Here is an 18,345-nt window from a genome sequence, read left to right on the forward strand (position 1 = left end):
CGAAATGTTTACGTCCACAATACTTCAGTTCAACCTATATATGACAAACTTAAATTGGGTAATGGAAGCTATAAAATTCCTGAAAATGGTGGTTTAATTTACTATTTTCCGAAACGATGATTGTTCAATTTTGTCGCTCTGCACTCAATCATAAAATTTAGAGGCAGTAAATGAGAAATTACGAAGAAACATTTTTAATTATTCCCCGTGGTGAGATCATCCGTTAAATGACATGAACATCGATTCAATTTCCACATTTTGTTTAAGGCAAGTGTAAATAGTGTGTGTTCCGTATTTCAACAATTTTAAGAAGTTTCACTAAGATTTACTTCAATAAAAGAATGCTGACGTCGGACAATTAAAATTAAATATTTGTTCAAGTTAATATACGAACATGCATTTAATACAAGTATATATATATATTTCTCTTTATCCATCAATGACTATACACAGACATTCAATCGAGATAACTCATATCAACTATTACATCTATTTACATACATTTTTTAAAGAAATTTTGTAAATATTCCTGTTAGCCTGCTTATATTTCTTCAGATAAAACATTTTTTCGAATATAAAAATTAGTAAACATGAGTTTCGGCAAATAACTAATATTGATGTTTGCTTTGCTAAACTGAGAAAATGACTTGATCATATAACATGGATATTTGTTTGATATTTTAATGTTATAAATACGATAGTGTATTTTCTCTATAAATATAAACACATTTATAGATTCAGACTATTAAAGCTTGCTTAAATTCCAATCATCTATACAACTACTGGTAATATTTACAGCATGCAAAGTGACCATGTCATAAACTAGATTTTCATACATGTATATAGCATCATAACATAAATACATCATGTGAAGAACCTTGTGTTTCTATAATACCTGATGTGAAATGGCATTACTACAGGAAAGAAAGTCTGCCGTCTCCTTTCTCTTAAATATATATATAGTGTTTTTGTTTTAAAAAACACTAAGTCAAAACAAAGTAGTTTTCCGGCAAGGAGCTATTCTCTCAGTCATCATAAATTTATAAGCTTCCGAAATATCCATAATTCAAGCTTTAAAACAACTTAAAGCAAGCTTTTTGGCTTTCACAACACAATACCAATTGGTTTTAACGAGACTCGAGAGTAAACTATTCTGTTTTGTGCGCGTAACAAACTCCTCAGACTGGTTTTAATTCTTCTTGCGTCTGAAAACTTTTGTTTACATATTAATTGTCTTATCGTGAGCTCATAAACCAGTCAAGTCGATTTCCAAATGAAAATTGTTTTCCTAATTATCAAATTAATCCGGGAAAGGATCACATAAATTTGGTTATCTGAAAAGGGCACTTTCCATGGAAGAAAATGGGTTCTGGTGTTGACAATTTGCCCCTGTATCTTCATTGTGTCATGGTAATTTTTAATGAAGCGTACACTATATACTAGTAACTGCTGGTAGAACGTAATGAAAAAGATAACTGGTCATTTATGAGTAGACTTCGCAACAATTATTGAACATATTTCAAATTCCAAGAAATCAATAAGGCACCAGATTTCTCTGTAAGATTGGCCATATGATAGCTCTGGCTAGATTCGTTGTACATGTGAAGTGTCGAGAGACTGTTGCTCTGGCTGGAGTCATGGTACCGTGCCTGGACTGTGTTGGTCCTTTTAGACTCATATAAATGTGTCTGGACACTGTTGCTCCGGCTGCACTCATTGTATTGTGTCTGGACACTGCTGATCCGGCAGGACTTATGTAAATGTGTCTGGTCACTGTTGCTCCGGCTGGACTCATTGAATTGTGCCTGGACTCATATAAATGTGTCTGGACACTGTTGATCTGACTGGATTCATGGTATCGTGCATGGACTCTGTTGATCCGGCTAGACTCATTGTACAGCGTCCGGACCGTCTGTTCGTATGGCTGGACTCATTGTACTGCGTCCGGACCGTCTGTTGGTTCGGCTGGATTCATTGTACAGGGTCTGGACCGTCTGTTGGTTCGGCTGGATTCATTGTACAGGGTCTGGACCGTCTGTTGGTCCGGCTGGATTCATTGTACAGGGTCCGGACCGTCTGTTGGTCCGGTTGGATTCATTGTACAGCGTCCGGACCGTCTGTTGGTCCGGCTGGATTCATTGTTCTGCGTCCGGACCGTCTGTTGGTCCGGCTGGATTCATTGTATGTAGTGTCTTGACCTTCTGTTGGTCTGACTTGATTCATTGTTCTGTGTATGGACCGTTTGTTGATCTGGCTGGATTCATTTTACAGTGACTCGACTCTGTCGCTCCGGCTGAATTCATAATACTGTATCTGGACGCTGTCGCTCCGGCTGGATTCATTGTACTGTGTCTTGACTTTGTCGCTCCGGCTGGATTTATTATACTGTGTCTGGACACCGTTGGTCCGGCTGGATTCATTGTACTGTGTCTGGACTCTGTTGCTCCGGCTGGATTTATTATACTGTGTCTGGCCACCGTTGGTCCGGCTGGATTCATTGTACTGTGTCTGGACTCTGTTGCTACGGCTGGATTTATTATACTGTGTCTGGACTCTGTTGCTCCGGCTGGATTCATTGTACTGTGTCTGGACTCTGTCGCTCCGGCTGGACTTATTATACTGTGTCTGGACACCGTTGGTCCGGCTGGATTCATTGTTCTGTGTCTGGAAAAAGTTGATCCGACTGGGTGTTCATGTTCACAATGTTTCAGTTCAACTTATATATGACAAACTTAAATCGACTAATGGGAGCTAGAAATGTCCTGAAAATGGTGGTTTTATTTACTACCTTCAAAAATGATGATTCTTTAATTGTGCCGCCCTTTACTCAATCATTAAATTTGGGAAAGAAGCAGCGGAGAACAGTTAATGAGAAATTACGAAGAAACTTCACCGTGGTGAGATCAGCCGGAATATGACATGAACATGATAGATTCAACAATTTCTGCATATTTTTAAAGGCAAATGTAAACAGCGTGTATGTATCCCGTATTTATAAGTGTCACTAAGATTAACTTCAATATTAAAGGAAAGTTGACGTCGGACAATGAAAAAACTTGTTCCGGTTGATATACGAACATACATTATATATCTCTTCATCCACAATGATTAGAATACGGTGTTAAAGTCCGCCCTGTCCGCCCATTCTTAATCATTAAGAATTTAATTCATGTCAAATAACTTTTACATATACACACAATCAATGCAGATAACTTCTATCACATATTACATCTATTTGCATACACATCTTAAGGACATTTTTTTAAATATTCATGTTAGCCTGCTTTAATTCTTCAGAGCAAATATGTTTTAAACATAAAATATTAAACATGATTTTAAGCAAAAAGCAAATGCTCGTTTTGCTAAACAAAGAAAATGACTAGATCATATAGCATGGATATCTGTTTAATTATTCAAGATTATAAATACGAATTTGTATTTTCTCTACAAATATCTAAAAAAATATAGATATTGACTTTCAATGTTGCTAAAGTGAATGCTCTTGTAGTTATTTATAATGCAATTGTTCGTTATTGTTATTTCCTCGTTTGTTACTTGACCAGCTTTACCATTCCGGAAACACAATACGTGACCTCATTTTTAATCAAATAATTAGGTTTCCCTTTTTAACAATTTTATATAATGGCGGCGTGAAAGGAATTATATCATGGTGTTCTAATGAGGTTGTTTTGTAGCTGCTTACAATGTATTATAATTTAATTCAATTTATACAAGAAACGCCACAATGCGACGAAACCAGGTTTTTAATGATTGACAGAAGAACTTCAGTCTGTGTCTGTTTTTCTATTTTTAGTAACAGTGACCTTGACCTTGACCCTAGGGACCCCAAACGCAATCCCATGAAAGGTATCCATAAACTCTACCTATTGACCAAGTTTAGTCAAGATATGTCATCCCTAACTAAAGTTATTCAGTTTCAACTGTTTGTTTTCTATTTTTAGAAACAGTGACCTTGACCTTGACCCTAGGGGCCCCAAAACGCAATCCCATGAAAGGTCTCCATAAACTCTTCCTATTGTCCAAGTTTAGTCAAGATATGTCATCCCTAACTAAAGTTATTCAGTTTCAACCGTTTTTCTCTTTTAGTAACAGTGACCTTGACCTTGTCCCTAGGGACCCAAACGAAATCCCATGAAAGGTACCTATAAAATCTTTCTATAGACCAAGTTTGGTCAAGATATGTCAACCCTTACTAATGCTATGGTTTCATAGGTGAGTTTGACGCCGCCCGGCCGCCCGAACAACGACGTTCGCCATTCTAATAACCAGGTTCCACTATGCGAAAACCTGGTTAAAAATCTTCACAGCACTCAGTTAGTAATTGCTAATTTTGAAAGCATTCTTAATCTCCAGTCATCTATAAATTAATTAGTAGTATATACGTTATAAAAACTAACCATGGTGTAAACTAGATTTACATACATGTATATAGCACCAGGACATAAATACATCGTGTGAAAAACCTTGTGTTTATAAACTAAATACTATATTTAGAAGCTATAACACTTAATGTGAAATGGCACTTCTGCAGGAAAGAAAGTCTGCCTTCGTCTGTCTCTTGAATATATATATATTGTTTTTGTTTAAAAAGCACTAGTTCAAAGCAAATAATTTTCCGGCGAGGAGCTATTCTCTTAGTACCCATAAATTTATAAGCGTCCGTAATATCCATATTTAAAGCTTTAAAACCACTTAAAGCATGCTATTTGGCTATCATAACACAATTCCAATTTGTTTTAACGAGACTCGAGAGTGGAGTATTCTGTTTTGCACGCGCAACAAACTCATCAGGCTGGTTTTAATTTTTGTTGCATCTGAGAATTGCTTTTTACACATTGTCTTATCGTGAGCTCATAAACCAGTCAAGTTGATTTCCAAATGAAAATTGCTTTCATTATAATCAAATAACTCTGATGAAGGGATCATATTGATCTGGCTATCTGAAAACGGCACTTTCCATGGAAGAAATGGTATAGAGTTGACAATTTGATCTCCATTGTGTCATAGTAATTGTCAATGAAGCGTTCACTACATCACAGCTGATAGAACGTAATTAAAAAGATAACTGGTCATTTATGAGCAGATTCGCAGCGGTTATGTTAAGTAACATGTCTTATATTCCAAGAAATCAAAAAGGCACCAGATTTCACTGGAAGATTGGCGATGTAATAGCATTGAAGCATTAGGAAAGCTTAAATTACTTTTTACCTCCTTATATACCCAGAGCAAATCAGACGGTTGGTTTGTCAATGATAACGTTCATTACTTCACTAGTTATAATTGCCCCTGATGTAAGCAATTAACCCAGCTTTCTCTGAGATTAAATCATTAGCGACAAATATCATGGCCGAAAACACGCCAGGTTCCACAGCTTTTCTCTTGATGTCTCGTTTTTAGTTTCAGACTAAACTGCCATTTTCTCCAATGTTCCGCATGTGTGTAGCGTGACAAAATATGAGTATCAACGTTTTGGGAGAAAAAGTAAACGAAACAAATCATCATAAACAGGAAATAGTCAGCTAGCATGGATTCACTTATGCCCTGAATTGTCAGCGAATGCAATGATTTGCATTATAGATAGGACTGCATCATTTCTGACAGATGACCTACGGACAATGGATAGAGAGCTTGGAAATTATGCATGCATATTCCAGATTTGCTTTAGGCAAATAGGACCACTAGTTTATTTCAAGTCCGCAATAATTGAATTCAAATGCTATTTGTTGTTACAAAACAAGACACGTATGTTTTGCTCTGCCAAATTGACTGGAAAGCAGTGCATTTAACATTTGTTCGAATGCACTTAGCTATATATTTGCATGCATGCTTATATTCTCATCGAAATCCCCCAAAATGTTGAATTTTAGCATTGGAATATGTGGAATATGCTCTTATTATCATTTATCATGTAAGTGACAATGTCTTCAACTCGATTTTCTCGCTTGAACATGGACATACTTGACTGTACATGTACCAATTCGGAAAAAAACCCGTTACGTCTATAAAAATAACCCTTAATCTGTTTTTGTCGCGTAATCTTAAAAAATACTCAAGAGGACGCACTCATAAATATTGAAAACAGACTATTTTATTAAACCATAGGTACAATTTCTGGTAGTATATTAAGTGGGAAAATTGATTTTAATACAACTAAGTTCTTAAACAATTTATATATTGCAATTTGCAGGTATGGCATGCAAGACTGTCTCGTTTCAGCTTGAAAATCCGTAAATTGCTTTCACTGCAAAGTTATTTTCTAGAGAGCGACTTACTTATATATGCCTTCTCTGAATAACAATACATTAACCAGCGTCCGAAATTTCCAAATTCCCACTAAAAGAATACATTTTGACTAAAATTACATAATACTTATTTGTTTTAAGATACTAGAGGGTAACATATGCTGTTTTGTGCGCGTAGCATTCCTCAGATTGGTTTTAATTCTTCTTGCGTCTTAAAACTTCTTTTTACACATTGACTATCATGAACTCATTAACCAGTCAAATCGATTTCCAAATGAGAATTGTTTCCATTATAATCAGTTTACTCTGGTGAAGGGATCACATTAACTTGGTTATCTGAAAAGGCCCTTTCAACGGAATAAATGGCTTCGGGTATTGACAATTTAACACTATATCTTCATTGTGCCATAGTAATTGTTAATGAGGCGTAAACTATATAACTGCTGATAGAATGTAATTAAAAAGATAACTGGTAAGTTATGAGCAAACTTCGCAGCGGTTATTTTGTTCAATATATTTTATGTTCCAAGAAGTCAATAAGGCACCAATCTTCACTGGAAGATTGGCCATGTGATAGCATTAAAGCAATAGGGAAACTATAATTACTTTTTACTTCTTATACCTGGAGCAAATCAGACGGTTGGTTCGTCAATGATAACGTTCACCAGTTATAATTGCTCCTGATGTAAGCAATTAACCGAGCCTTCTCTGAGATTAAATCATTAGCGACAAATGTCATTGACGAAAGCACGCCGGGTTCCACAGCTTTCCTCGTGATGTCTCGTTTTTCGTTTCAGACTAAACTGCCATTTTCTCCAATTTTCCGCGTGTTTGAAGCGTGACAAAATATGAGTATCAACATTTGAGACAAACAAAGTAAACGACTAAAATCGACTTTTACAGGAAGTAGTCCGCTCCCAATGGGTTGACGAAAGCCCTGAATTGTCAGCGGATGCAATGATTTGCATTATAGATAGGACTGCATCTCATCTGACAGATGACCTACGGACAATGGATAAAGAGCTTGGACATTATGCATGTATGTTCCAGCTTGTCTTAAATGCATTAACGTTCAACTGTTTTCTTACACCCATTCTATAAACATCACGTTAAGCTGTCGTTCGTATATTTATTAAGGCAAAGAGGACCATTGCGTTGTCCGCAATAATTGAATTCAAATGTCATTTGTTATTACAAAATAAAACACTTTTCGTTCGTTTTGCCAAACTAACTGGAACCCACTGTACATGTATATACAAAATACAGCATACTTATGTCTCTAAGGAACATTTCAGACTTTGATACAACTTAGACATTACATACTTAGCATATTGTAGGCACAGCAGGTGATGATGTCTTATTTTTGCTTTAAAATTCGTAAATTGCTTTCACTACATAGCAATTTTCTTGTGAGCAACTTGTTTAAATATGCTTTCTTCTAAGAATGCAATTATCAGCGTCAGGTACTTCGATATTTCCTCCATTAAAACCGGTAAAAGAATTCATTTTGACTATTGAAACAATACTAATTGTTTTAACGAGACTCGAGAATAACATATTCTGGTTTGCGCGCGCAACAAGTTTTTCAGACTGGTTTTAAAGTGACACTCTTATTCAAAGTCAATACATACACATGTATAACAAACACAAAATTTAAGTTATAAACCCACAACTACTTACTTAAAATGCATTGATGGAAAATATTAATTACTGATAACAAGATTGTAACAGTGTATTTAATAGCTGAAAACCCCAAAATATTAAATGATTGGTGAATGCTTAAAGATTTGCTGTGATTAACTATAGTCTCATAAGGTAGAAAAACCGTGTTTTTTGCACATTACTTTCTAAATAAAACTCAGAATCCTTCATAAGAACAATTGTTTTCGACATTTATTGATCCTTTCAGGTATATGCAAACAATTGTTTTACGTGTGGCAAATATTATTTGGGAGTAATAGTGCATGTTAAATTCTTGTTCTTGTATCTTAAGATTGCGTTTAACCCATGATCTTATCGAAAGCTCGTACGTATAACCACTGTCAAAATCAATTAAAAGTGTTTGTTTCCATCAACTTATGCTGGTAAACATATCTCAATAATTTGGTTATCTTAAAATGCAAATTTGATGGATAACCAATGCTTGCTTTTAGGGTTGGTATTTTATCTACATTCTGTTACGGTAATTGTCAATAAAGGGTATTTTTTGCTCACAATATCTACTGATGGAAGATAAATGGTAATTTATAATTAGACTTCGTCGTGGTTATTTCATGTATAGCTTTATATGTCCGTGATTTCCCCTCACTATCACTATCAGATGGTTGATTGATCGCCAATACTTCATTGTTAAAGTGACACTCTTATTCAAAATCAATACATACACATCTAAAACATACATACATTTTGTTTGTGATACACCCTCAACTACTTACTAAATAACTCAAAAATATTAAATGATTGGTGAATGCTAAAAGATTTACTGCGATTTACTATGGTCTCAAAAGGTAGCAGTACCGTGTTTTCTGCACATTTCTTTTAAATTAAACTCGGTATCCTTCATAAAAAAACATTGTTTTCGGCATTTGTTTTTTTTGGTATATTAAAACAATTGTATAAAATGTGATAAATCTTATTTGGGAGTAATAGTGCATCTTTAAATAAGAATATGAAGGAGCTTCATTCACGATACAGGAAGTCAGATTTGCATTGATAAAGTTATAAGTGCGGCGTACTTGTCATTAAAGTAGTTTGGGCATTTGCACAAAAAAGTCGAGACGACCAATGGAATTTGAAGTCACATCTTCAACGTATATTCAATGGATATAGAAAAATTCATTAGGAACAATTTCCTTATTCCATTTGCTAGAACAAGATCATCCTGTTTAAGCAAGACAAAACAACCCACCTTTCACTACCAGGAGAGAACAATAGAATGACTATGCTATGGGTTATCTCGATTGTGTGTAATTGATTGTCACATACACTCATTAATGGATAAGAAGAAATATGGATGTAAAGCGCTCATATACTTTTATTAATGTATGTTCGTATATCAACCGGAACTAGCCCTTTTCTTGCCCGGCGTCAGCGGTACCTTTTAGATTCAGATAAGAATCAGTCTTTGCAATACGGAATACATAGTGTATACACTTGCCTTAAACAAATTGGAAACTGTTGAAATCCATGTTCATGCCATTTTCCGGCTGATCGTTCTCCATGGGGAATCATTTCTTATGTTTCTCAATTACTCCGCTGCTACTTTCCCCAATTTTCTGCTTGAGTGCAGGGCGACAAAAGTAAAGTGTCATCGATTCTGGAGATAATAAATAAAATCACCATTTACGGGACATAACTACCTCCCACTAGTCGATTTAAGTTTGACATATATAGGATGACCTAAAACATTGTGGACGTATGACGTGTAGACTGAAGATAATTAGTGTGCATACATTTTCCAGCTTGATGCAATTTTTGCGTAATTATAAATATTATAATCAAAATATACTCGGAAATGGATATAATTTTATCGGTTACCATAAAAGCCACTTTTCAGGGAAAAGCGACGTTTGCAATTGCTGGCTTCTAAGGTTGCCACTCTGTGTTGTCACGTTAATTGTCAATGATGCGTACATAAACTGCTGCTAGAACGTAATAAAGAAGACGACAAGTGGTAATTTATAAGCAGACATCGCAACGTTTGTTCTATTCCATATATTTTGTGTCCCTGGAAATCAATAAGGCGCCGAAATTCTCTGGAAGCAGGACTCTGTGAAATCATTAGAATGGCTGCTATTAATCGTTATCTTTTTTTATAAATCCAGAGCAAATGAGAAGATTGATTTCTCTTCAGCGATAACGTTCGTTACTTCATTAGTTATAATTGCTGATGATGTAAGTCATAACCCTAATATTTTTTCGGATCTTTTATCATAAGCCACGCATGCCTACAAGAACAAGAGGTCTACCAAAACTCTAGCCGAGTTCTGTTGTTAAAGTTATGGACGTACGTATGTTGTTGCTTAAGTACTCCGTGCGCGATGAGTTAAGTCTTGATGAACATTATCTGGCAATTGCTAAAACAGAAATGGTTAGAGTGGTCTAGTGGTACAGATGTCCACCTCTCATCCATGAAGTTGTGATTTCCGGATGCCAACCAGGAGGACTTTATCATGATCTCTCAATATGGAGAGCAGTATCTCTTGTTTCTACCTTGTATTCAGAATGACCACCGCCACACTATATATATATATATATATATATATATATATATGCCTACGAAGTATAGTCCTTATAAATATGGTTATGATATAAAATCGGTTTACCGACGGTCGATATAATACAACTCGCATAGACTGACAATACCATTTAAAAAGCTGCAACACATTATCACTGCAAAAAATACTATATTTACAAAGACGTGCACAGAAACGTACGCGCCATCACATACACCCCTAAAAACGAGCTTATGCGTATATTTTGACAACATTTAATTCATTTTTTTCAATCAACCCTTACCTCATAAATTCATGACCATTTTTGCCATAGAGTCGCAGGTATACTGAATTGAGCAGGTAACTCACAATGACGTTTTTTTTTTAAATGAAGGAAACCATAACGATACCGATTAGTAGATTAAGTCATAGAATAACGTAAACAATAGTATACACCCAACACCATGATACGGTATAACGTTTTGTACTACGCATTCTGACCATACGATTTGAGCTAAGAAGTGATTGAACAAATTACTCGTCAAGAAATAACTCCTTAAAACTGTGGAAGAAATGATGCACATACATCATACTTTTAATAAAGCAACATGAAAAGACGCTACAAGCGCAGCGGGCTAGAAAATACGTTTGTTCCTAAGTCATCTGTCCATTATGTTACTGTCCGATCTATACTGTTAATCATCTCTTTCGTTGTCATTTCTGGGTTTAAGTCGACCCATGGGAGCTTACTATTTTCTGTAAATGGTGATTTTATTCATTTACTGCTTTCCGCCGAAAACGACGATACTCCTATTTTGTCGCAAAAGCCCATTCGCGCTGCACACAAGCGGAAAATTGGAGAAATTTTCAGTGGAGTCTTTGAGACGAGAAAGCACAAGAATACACAATAAATTAGTCCCCATGGAGAGAGATCAGACAAAAAAGCACATGGACATGGTATGCGAACATTTAGACAGTTGCTGTATCTTTACGATGATAATAAGTATCAGCAGCCGATTGTAGCATTAAAATGATATAGCTAGTAGTTATTATTGGATAAACATTGACCAACCGATTTACAGTTTAGATACTTTTGACCAAACTTAATTTATATTCGAAACTGATTGTCGTTTGTAATGGGTCACGACAACGAAGACGACGTTGATGACGATGACGATGATGACGATGATGACGATGACGATGATGTCGATGACGATGATGTCGATGACGATGATGACGATGACGATGATGATGATGATGATGATGATGATGACGATAATGACGATGACGATGACGATGACGATGACGATGATGATGATGATGATGATGATGATGGCGAGATGAACTAAGCATGCACATGATTTAAATGTATCACATACATAGAACATTGCTATGAATAAGAGTTTACATAATAAAATACATCGATAATTATCTGGAACATATTAGAGCTAAAAATGTCATTACCATATACAGTTTTCCCTACACATTAGTGTTATTTTTAAAGTAGTAACGATAATTCATCAAGACTTTTTGCTGTAAGTGACAATGTCTTCGATGCACGAACTTCCACGATTGTCTTGGCCATTACGGAAACACGGAACGTGACATCCATTTACATAAAATAACTAATTTTCCTTGTCGAAAAATCTCGGAAAATGGAGAAATGACAAACAACCTTCGTCTGCTAAGCAGTGCTCTGATGTGTTTGAATTGTTGTTGTTTTGGTATATGTGAATTGATTTCAGTTCAATAAACGCGACATTCTGGTTACGGTGTACAACGAAGGATTGCAAATTACACCTCCTTTAACTCTTCAGACTGGTTTTAATTCTTCTTGCGTCTGAAACTGCATAATCCATAATGCCTTATCATGAACTCATAAACCAGTCGAGTCGATTTCCAAATAAAATTGTTTCCATTATAATCAAAATTACTCCGGTAAAGGGATCACATTAATTTGGTTATCTGGAAAGGGCACTTTCCATGGAAAAAATTGCTTCTTGTGTTGTCAATTTGACACTCTATCTTCATTGTGTCATAGTAGTTGTTAATGAAACGTACACTTCATAACTGCTGAAAGAATGTAATTACGAAGTAACTGGTAAGTTATATGGAGGCTATTCGTTGCCAAAAGTCCAGACGTGTATGTGTGTATTTTAGGTTTGTAACATTGATGATTTACCAATTTACATTTTACAACCGCCAACTCATTGGTTGTATGTTTACATTGTAAACTGCACATTTTCATTTTTCATTGTACCAATTGGAGTTTTATTCTCGGTGCATCTATTCAACAGACGATTCAGTCGTGTTTATAAAGTTGTGTATGTTAAACACACGTCATTCTGTGAAAGTCACATGCCGGGTTTTACATTGCGGTGTGTAGAAGACAGATTTCAGTTTGTAGTTCTACAAAGTACATTGTATGGTGGTGACTTTTCATTCGCAGTTCAACATGCTTACGAGATGAATTTAATTTTATTTATAGATAGCTCCGCCTTAACCATGTCTTAACTCCGCCTTAACCATGTCTTAACTCCGCCTTAACCATGTCTTAACTCCTCCTTACGTCTTTCGGAAATTTCCGCTATCACTCGGCTCTATTTAAACCAATTATGGATACTTTGGACCATGGACATTGCGAACGTTATTATGGACATTACAAATCATCTATATTATGACATTATGGACTATGATTTTGAAACAGGGTGGATTATAAATTATTTCATGTGGAATAAAAAAATATATGATATTATAACATGTTTTTGTCTATATATTAGTAATTAATACGCACATATGACATGAAATGAGATGTATGCCAAATGTAATTGTCTTAAACACAACAAAATTTTAGTCATTAGCATTAAATTATACTTCAAGAATGAAAAGTCCCATTGTCTTATTTTTCTTTTAAAGCTGCACTCTCACAGATTGACCGTGTTGACAACTATTTTTATTTTTTGTTTTGGAATTAGCCAATTTGCGTAAATGTCTGGATACCAGTGGTATAAGACTGCTGACAAAATATCAGGTACAGTTTTTCAGTTTTACGTTCGCAAATTGATGTTTTATGGCTAAAAGTGATACTACAGTAACGTTTTAAGAAAAATGAAAAATGTCGGCAGTTTTCCAAACAATTTAGATCTGTTTTAGTGTGAGTAATCTTATTATTTGTATAGAAAGCATTGCTGCCAAAATCAGCCGAGTCTGGGACAAAAAAAGGTTTTCAAAACTGTCAATCTGTGAGAGTGCAGCTTTAAATAAACACTATTTTAAATTATACCATAAGAGGACACTTTCTTGCCTTTTTGCAATGTTTAAGATTGCAAGTAATATTAGATAATTTAAAATTTACGAAGAAAAAAATCTAAATTTTCATTAAGTTGAAATTATTCACTAAGATGCCCCAGAGGTCTCTTACCTGGTAGCTGGAACTGTATGGATAAAATACACTTAGATTACAACTTCATATAACTCGTACATTATACTGTAAAAAAAAAATTATTTTATAGGCAATTAATAAAGTATTTTAATGATGAAGTCAATTTATTGCTAATAAACAATTATTACTTGCTGCTACCTTTTTATACCCCACCCACACTCAACAGTCAGGGCTTTTTTTCACATTTAGGTGAAGCGGACCTAGCCCTTTTGGAGGGGAAAAATCGCGCGTTTGTTTTTCTAATCTTAGACTCACGATATCTATTTTTTCATGTTATTGAAATCCCCCACTTGATTGTTATGGTTCACAGTGGCAGATCCCGTAATTCATAACTGGGGGACACAAGTGGGTTGAAATTACACGTTTACACCATACATGCTTATTAAGATAGTAAATGTATAACATCAGACAAAACTAGGTGGATATCATTATGATGTCCATCAAAAGTTTCGTGGGTTTGCTGGAGCAGGTTTTGAACAGGGACTTGCGTTAGGGGCAAAACTTTTTGGACATGATCCCTCGAGTGGGCATGACATTAATATGTTTAAAATGTGGGAAGTGGGGTTTATGTGGTGCATTATGGCGTAATTAAGTATTTTTTTCTGAGAAATATTGACAAAAAAAATAACCTTTAAGTTTACTTGCGGGCCAACTGGGGGGACACAGGCCCTACACCTCCCCCCCCCCCCCCACTGAACCACCCGCCCATGGTTCACTTGTAAATAAAATAAATGAACAATTTTTGCTTGCTTGGGTATATAAGTAAAAAAACAACTGACAGTGGCAGTATAAATCTGGGTCCGTGAGCCCAGCTCAGATACACCCAACTGCAATTGACTAAATAATATGGTGATTTATAACCCATTTAGGAACATTGATCGTCAAAATAAAATAAAAGATGAAGTTAATTTTAGTTTTTATTGTGAAATAAAGAGAGAGTACTCGGACTTACAACCGGGAATTTACAGGAGGTAGGCGAAGATGTTATCTCCCTTGCTTGATTCGACGGAAATAAACGAAAGAAAATTTGATTCGTTAGCTCTGCTCATTCACCTTCGTTTCTTTCGGTGACATTTACCATATGAGGTATAGGCGAAATCGTCTATCCTTGTAATTCTCAACTTGTCAATTGACTTTTGTAAACCTGGACTTGTTGGACTGCAAATATTCATTTTACGAATGCGAGTGTCGACTGTAGGATTGCAGTTTTACATATGCATGATTCGGCTTTCTAAATTACATCATCATATTGTTAAAGGCAAGTTATACGTTCTATGTTTTAGTGAGTTTATACAAGGTCGATCTAACAAATATACATTTTGACTACTATAATGACAAATGACAAATCAATACTGAAAAACTGACGAATAGAAACAACAAATAGCACGTCTACATTGACAAATGTAAGAGATATTTAGTACGATTAAGAAGCACATTGTGGGAATTACACGTCTGGACTTTTGGCAACGAATAGCCTCCATAAAGTTATGTGCAGACTTCGCAGCGGTTATTTTGTTGAATATATTTTATGGTCCGAGAAATCAATAAGGCACCAGATTTCACTGGAAGATTGGCCATGTGATAGCCGCTTTAAGAATAATGAAAACTATACCAAAAATGCAATTACTTTTTACTTCCTTTTATACCCGGAGCAAATCAGACGGTTGCTTAGTCAATGATAACTTTCATTGCTCTTCTGGTCATAATTGCTCCTGATGTCAGCAAATTAACCGAGTCTTCTCTGAGATTGAATCATTAGCGACAAATATGGACGAAAGCACGCTGGGTTCCAAATCTTTCTCCTTTTTTCTCATTTCCGTAACGACATTCAGACTCCACTGCCCCTTTCTCCAATTTTCCGGTTGTACGCGGCGTGACAATATATGAGTATCAACATTTTGGGAGAAAAAGGTAAACAAAAAAAATCACCATAAACAGGAATTATTCAGCTCCCATGAGTTGACTTATTAAGCCCAGAATTGTCAGCGGATACAATGATTTGCATTATAGATCGGACTGCATTGTTTCTGACAGATGACCTACGGACATTGGACAAAGAGGTTGGAGATTATGCATGTATTTCCCAGATTTATCTTAAATATATCAACGTTCAACTGTGTTCTTAAATCCATTCTGTAATCATCACTTTAAGCTGCTATTCGTATATTTCTTTAGGCAAAGAGGACCATGATTTTGTTTCAGATTCGCAATCATTGAATACAAATGTCATGTGTTGTTACAAAACAAAACTTGTATGGTTCGTTTTGCCAAATTGACAGGAACGCAGTTTATAAACAGCATGCAGTTCTGTCCATGCACCTTGCTATTTATCTGTATGGTTGTTTAAGTACTCAACGAAAACCTCCAAACATTTGGTCTTATACTTAAGCATTGGTTAGAATACGTTCTTATAATCATTTCGCTGTTAGTGACATCGTCTTCGACGGTAGTTAATCGCATGTACATGGACTTTCCTGGCTGCATATTTAACATTTAGGAAAAAACAACAACGTGACATTCATGAAGATAAAGCACTTAATCTTTCTTGTCGCGTATTCTAGAAAATTGACCGTTCAAGAAAACCAACTTATACTTATTGAAAACAGAAGAAACTTTTGAATCATCGATACATTTCCTGGCAATATTTGAAGTGTGTAAACTTGGACTTAGATACAACTAAGTCGTTAAACATTACATTGACAGCAATGAGTAGGCACATCATGTGATTATGTCTCGTATCTGCTTGAAAATTACACAACACCAATTTTTTTTAATGAAACTTGAGAGTAGCGTATTCAGTTTTGCGCGCGCAACACGTTTTTCAGACTGGTTTTAATTCTTCGTATAAAAATTGTTTTTACCCATGATCTTATCGCGAACTCATAATTAAAAACACTGTCAGCCTTAATATCAAGTGTGTTTGTTTCCATCAACTTACTCTGGTCAACAAATCTCAATAATTTGGTTATCTTAAAATGCAAATTTGATGGATAACCGGTGCTTGCAATAGCTGGCTTTTAGTGTTGGTACTATATCTACATTGCGTCACGGTAATTGTCAATAAAGGGTATTTTTTACTCACAATATCTACTAATGGAATGTAATAATGAAGATAAATGGTTATTTATAACTAGACTTCGCCGTGGTTATTTCATATAAATGCTTTATATGTCCGTGATTTCATATTAAAAAAATGACGGATCGAAATTCATTGGAAGACGTTCTTTGTGATCTTCCTCATGATCAGACCGTTGATTGATCGCCAATACTTCATTGTTATATAAGAATATGTAGGAGCTTCATTCATGACACATGAAGTCAGATTTGGGTTGATAAAGTTATAAGCGCCTTGCGTACTTTGTCATAAAAGTTCTTTTGGCCTCTGCACAAATAAGTCGAGACGACTAATGGAATTTGAAGTCACATCTTCACCGTAAATTCAAGGGATATAGTAAAGTTCATAAGGAACAGTTCCCTTGTTCCATTTGCTAAAACAAGATCGTCCTGTTTTAGCAAAACAAAACAACCCACCTTTCACTACCAGGAGAGAACAATAGAATAACGATGTTTTGAGTTATCTCGATTGTATGCGATTGATTGTCACCAGCACTCATTGATGGATAAGAAGGAAGATCGATGTAAAGCGCTCATATACTTTTATTAAATGTATGTTCGTATATCAACCAGAACAAGCCGTTTTATTGTCCGAAGTCAGAGGTACCTTTTTGGATTCAGATAACTATCAGTCTTTACAATACGGAATACAGAGTATATACACTTGCCTTAAACAAAATTTGGAAACTGTTGAAATCCATGTTCATGCCGTTTTACGGCTGATCTTTCTCCATGGGGAATCATTTCTTCTGTTTCTTCGTAATTTCTCATTTACATCGCTGCTACTTTCCCCAATTTTCTGCTTGTGTGCAGGGCGACAAAAGTAGAGTGTCATCGATTCTGGAGATAATAAATAAAATCACCATTTACGGGACATAACTAGCTCACATTAAATATTGTGGACGTATGACCCGCTATTACTCGCTTGTTCCAGCGTTTCTTGGCTATCTTTACCATTCCGGAAATACAAAATGTGACAAAAGAATAGACTTGCCATGTTGATCATTTTATGATGTTACTCTGGTCAACGCATGTATCGCCTATGATACAATTTACTTACAATTGTGTGAATTTAAGTTCCACTCAATTTAATTCCATCCAAGTATATTAAACAGGAATGAGTCCTAGATTTTCTTTGGAATCATGTTAAAATTACAATATTCTTTACATTTACTTGTACACAGTAATAGTTACAGTATGTATATAGACTATCGTAAAACCTAGAAGGTTATATACAGCAATTGAACAACCTTCTGTGTATTATCTGTGTGTCTTTTATAATACTAAATGTTGTAAGCGACATTTCCCTCGA

Source organism: Mya arenaria, chromosome 15 (genome assembly GCF_026914265.1).
Source record: "Mya arenaria isolate MELC-2E11 chromosome 15, ASM2691426v1".
NCBI lineage: Eukaryota > Metazoa > Mollusca > Bivalvia > Myida > Myidae > Mya > Mya arenaria.